A 5,586-nucleotide genomic window follows, 5' to 3' on the forward strand; every position below is an offset into this window, starting at 1 on the left:
TCCATTGAAGGTATTTTCCATAAATTTTGATCTCTTCGATTCTCTCAAATACTTGCTCAATTCTATTTATTCTTTGGTTGTCTGAAGTCCTGCCAATGTAGGCAAGAAGATTGAGTTGCTTAGAGGCCAAATCGAAGCAACTCAGTTCATGTACCTCAAATTTCAACTCCAAAGAATCTTGCTTAACATGGAGTTCAAATTAAAATACTAACATAGTGCATTTAAATTAAATATTGAGAGATACATGGAGTTGAAATTTGAGGTACATGAACTGAGTTGCTTCGATTTGGCCTCTAAGCAACTCAATCTTCTTGCCTATATTGGTAGGACTTCAGACAACAAAAGAATCAATAGAATTGAGAAAGAATTAGAGAGAATCGAAGAGATCAAAATTTCTGGAAAAGACCTTCAATGGAGGTCAGGATTCAACTGATCTTGCTCGTGCTTGATCTCACTCCAAATGCTTGCAGAAGAAGGATCGAATGCTCAGAAGGCTGTAGATTCTTGGAGATTTAAAATTCAAAACAATGGAAATTAAAACTCAAATTCAAGTGAATTTCTCAGGTTTATCCTTTGCAATGTGAGGGTTAGAGTTAAGGGATCAAAGTTGGCACGAATGTCTGTGAAATGTTGAGCATATAAGGCTTTATTTATAGCTGAATTCGTTGCTTTTTGCACACTTGAATTCACTTTCCAAATTTGGTCATTGATGATGCATGGGTGCATGGGCACGCATAAGCCCATAAAACCATTGCCATAAGTCCACAAATGAGTGTGAGATTGTCTCGATTCAGGTTGAATTGCAAGGCAAGTGTACATTTTGATTTGAAGTTTATCTTTGCCAAGTGATGACACCATGTTCATACCATGTGCAGCCTATGCATTCCTTGTCCAAAATGAATGAATTTGAGCTCTTTGGAAAGGTGAGATCGAGAGGAATAACTTTCATGTTCAACACTTTTCCATTTGGATTTTGTATCATGAAGATATTTGAGGTGGAAGTTTGTAAATTTTTGACATATCAAAATGTTTCTAAGTGTCAAGCCATATGTCTCAATATTCCACCTTGCTTAACTTTTTAGATGGGCTTCAAATGAGATAAGTGTCTTCATCCAACTTGTAGCTCTCTCTAAGACCTTCAAAATGGTCACCAATTTCATGTCATTTGGATTTGAAATGATAGAGTTATGCATTTTTGAAGTTTCGAAAAATCACTTGATCAATGGTATAGGTCAAAAGTGACCTATAATGTAACCTCATATCACATGTTAAAAAAAGTTGAATTAGCTCCCACTCTAAACATAAAAGTTGAAGTAGACACATATAATTTGATTGTGAAAATTTTAAATCTTTCATATCATAAAAACTGAGCAAGTTATGGCCTTGGGAAGTTGACTTTCAAATTAGGGTTTAGACAAAATGACCTATAAGGTTTCAACATAGAAAATGATTTTCCTAGAAAAACTAGATCTAGGTCTCAACATGAAAATTGTTTGGAATGTCACTTAGAGTAAGTTTTCTCTTGGAATCATTTTCATATGATGAAAATTGTAGGAGATAGGGTCTAGGGAGACCCAGTTTTGATCAGATGAATCCATCTTGCCAACCATCATCAACCAACTTGCTAACTTCCAATTCTCTTGACTTTCTTGGCTCATGGTAGATAATATATGCATAAGATGATAAAATTTGAATTGTAACTTGAGAAATTTGATCAATTGGTGAGATAGCTTGTTGGAGAAGTTACTCAAGATACCCAATCAAACTAGGGTTTCCAAGGCAAATCACCCTCAAACTCTTGAAGAAAACTTGACCAATATAACATGTAGAGGACATTGGGACTCATATATGATGCTCATAACCATTTTTGAATCAATTCTTGGTTGCTCTCTTTGTTCATGAGGGTCTCAAACCCTAGATGTGAACTTGATAGATCAATGGAGATCATGCCCTTCCTACAAAAGAGTTAGGCAAACGCAAAGACATATTTTTTGATATTTTGGTTAGTGGAATGATAAAATGCAAGTATGATACAATCACAAAGTGCTTGGTGATCTCTCCCAGAACAAACCCAATGAAAGAGGGGTAAGGAGGATGCCAAGGTATGATCCCAACGCTAATGCTTATGATGAAATTACATGAGGGATCTTAGGGTCAAAATAGGGGTCTTAAACCCATTATACCGATACCTTAAGTCTTCGTCCTAGATTAACCCCTAGTAGTTTATACTAGCAGTCAGCACCGTCTTAAACACAAACCATGTGAAGAGTCGATGAATATAAGTGATTGATACCTATGAATTGAGAAGATCCTTTTGCTATTGAGAAAATTGAAAATGCACCATACAAACGGTTGTAAGATATACAAAAGAAAGAAAACCTCGTTGATGGTTAGTTCAGAGGTACCTGTTACTAGACTCGGTAGGGAGAACTATGGTTCGATCCCCCACAACCTTCAATTGGGATATATAAAGGGTTACCACACTCGTGTACCAGACCCTGTGCTAAAAAAGGATCAAAGCCACTAACCGGCTACTTCAGTAAGTGCGTGTAAAGGCAAAGGGCTTAATTTTATTGCGCTGGAATGAAACTGGGTGAAATAGAAACAAGAAGCATTAGGTTGAGCTATAATAGCATGATTCAAACTGGTTTGTATAAAGGAGATATTTATGTTAATGCTTGTTGCTTATGTCGTCACTGTATCTTTAGTGTTTTACTTGAGTATCTGTCGTTCTAATGAAATACCTAACAACCACGTACGAATTTGAAATGTGTCATGTATTCGCGTTTAACTAGTGTTTCGAATTTTATACTGATTATTTGCTTGAGGACAGGAAAAGATTCAAGTATAGGGGAGTTTGATAACACGAAAATGTATCGTATATTTGCCTTGATTTACATTCCAAAATTGTACCGTTTTCATTTATATTCCGACTATCCCGCAAGTGTTTGAGTTATTTTTGCAGGTATTTCAATTCCCATGCTTAAATGAGCAAAGTATAGAAAAGGAAGGAAAAGAAGAAGAAACAGAAGAGAAACAGCAGAAAAACCAGAAAATAGGAATTTTGTGCATGTGACGCTCGTCACACACCCCGTCACGATCATCACGCCTTGATTATGACGAACGCCACAAGCCCATCACGACCGTCACGAACGCAAAGTCAGTGTAATAAGTTTCAAATAGAAGTGATCTACGTCGCCCCAGTTTTCGCTCCTGAAACCACTTTCCCGTGAATCTCTCACTCAACCAAGTCATCCTTATTTTTCTCAAGCACGAAGACCAAGGGTGTACTATAAAAGAATAGAAGTTGGAAACCTGCGGTCTCTCTCTCTGATTCTCCTGTCTCAAGCCATCTCTCCAGAATCCTATTTCTCTGCATTTTTTTTCACTGCAATTTTGTTTTCACGTTATTTTTCTTCAGCAAGCATTGTTTTCTTTTACTGCAATTTGTTTACCTTTCTGTTCCGAGCTTTTATTTTTCCCTTCCCTTCCCGTTCTTCCCTAAGCCAAAAGTAGTAGTTTCCTACATTGGGAAACTACTGCAACTTAGTTAATTTAGTTTAAGTATTTGTTTCGAAGAAGCAGCATCCTACCGACCTGTGGAGGACTGCTCAAGTACTTCAAGATTCAGCATATTCAATTAATTAAAGTTCCAGGTTTTTATTCAATTACTACTATTATTGCTTTATTATTAAATAATCATGTTTGCTTTATTGTTAATTTGTTTTTGTTCGTCTGTGTTTGCATTATTTAACATGTCTGGCTAAACTACCGGTATTGGTATGTACACAATTTAATTAGACGGGATTTAATAATAATCGGTGTAAACTTCTTTTCTCAAATAATCTTTCTGGCTGTGGTTTTTAATTTGAATTTAATTAACTTTGTCACGAGAGTGAGAAGCTATTTAATACGGTTTTGCCACGAGAGTGGGAAATTAACTAAGGTTAGAACCGACAATCGCGAGAGCGTGAGGCTCGAACTGGATAGTAAAAACTAGGCATTGATTTTAAAAACAGCGAGAGCACTTTAAAAGCAATTAGGAATTATTTATTTTCAAAAAGTATTTTTAACTTCAAGTGGGACAGCGAGAGCGTATATTCTGACTTAAAAGTATAGTCTGAGTCAACAATCACGAGAGTGTGAGATAAAGCCTTTTAAATGAGTATTTTCTACTGAAAGGTATTTGGTAATTAAAATATACACCAGTGACTTATCGAATCCCTTCCAATTAATGTGTTGCATACCGATATCCATTCATTAATATTTTCTTAAAAACTTAATTTTCTTTAGATTTAATTTTTGTTGAACCAAACCTCTAAAAATCATCGCCTTAGCTAAACATAGTAACATCGATAGCATTAGTTTGACCATCGGTCCCTGTGGGTTCGATATCTTTTAAAACTAAACGACTAGGTTGTGCACTTGCAGTCAAGTATCCGATAGAATATATTTTATATACAGTCACGAGATGCATCAAGTTTTTGGCGTCGTTGCCGGGGAACTGATTTAGTCTAATAGTGTGATTCTTTCGTTGCGTAGTATAGACTGAGGCAAAAACTAATTTCCTTTCCCTTATTTCTCGTTTGTATGCCAAGTACTCGCTCACAAGGCAAAAACTTAGTACCACCAATCGCAGAATTAAAGTGTTTCTTATATTTAAGACGCCGAATACTAGAGTACCAACAAAGGTACAATATTGCAGATATCTTCTTTCCTACAACTGAACCAGTTGAAAAACCAATAATGGCTGCAGTAGGACCCCAGAATCGTCTTCTTAAGTTCTACGCTACCCCGTCCCAACAAGAATCTCATAACAGCATTGTTGCTCATGCTATCGATCGAAACGATTTCGAGTTAAAACCCTCAATGTTATCAGATGTCCAACAACATCAATTTGCTGGAAATCCTACGGACGACCCTAATGAACATTTGACCAAGTTTGTGCAGTACGCAGACACTATGAAGGCGAATGGTGTATCTCAAGATGCGATAAGACTACGCCTTTTTCCTTTTTCTCTAAGAGACAGAGCTTGGGCTTGGTTGCAATCCTTACCATCCATTTCATTCACTACATGGGAAGAACTGAAAAACGTTTTCTTAGCCCGATATTTTCCGCCGAGCAAAACTGCTATGCTGAGAGCTCAAGCCAATGGATTTCGATAAAAAGATGCAGAATCTCTCTATGACGCGTGGGAGAGATACAAAGACATGATGAGGACGTGTCCACATCATGGTCTCGAAGACTGGGTGATCATTCAAAAAATTTACAATGGGCTTCTGTATAACACAAGACTGATATTAGACGCTGCCGCGGGCGATGCACTTATGGACAAGCCATACAACGAAGCCTATCAACTCATTGAAAACATGGCCCAAAACCATTTCAAATGGGGAGGTGAAAGAACTCTAGTATAAAAGTACCAAACAAAAGGAGGAATGTACAAAATCAGTAACCTTGATCATGTCCATGAAAAGGTAGACGCCCTTGTTCAAAAGTTAGACAACTTGACCATACCACCCGCAGCCACCGTGGCTGCCGTAACTCCAAACTGCGAGTTATGTGGAATTCCTGGACACACTACA

General features: G+C 37.2%; 1 non-coding gene across 1 annotated transcript; it reads right to left on the reverse strand.

Annotated features, from left to right (window-relative positions):
* Nucleotides 1–5,133: 5,133 nt before the first annotated feature.
* Nucleotides 5,134–5,240, reverse strand: LOC127133968 (small nucleolar RNA R71). The gene has a single exon (XR_007807757.1). It is a non-coding gene; the product is annotated as a small nucleolar RNA R71 (small nucleolar RNA).
* Nucleotides 5,241–5,586: the final 346 nt, after the last annotated feature.

This window comes from Lathyrus oleraceus, chromosome 3, assembly GCF_024323335.1.
Source record: "Lathyrus oleraceus cultivar Zhongwan6 chromosome 3, CAAS_Psat_ZW6_1.0, whole genome shotgun sequence".
NCBI lineage: Eukaryota > Viridiplantae > Streptophyta > Magnoliopsida > Fabales > Fabaceae > Lathyrus > Lathyrus oleraceus.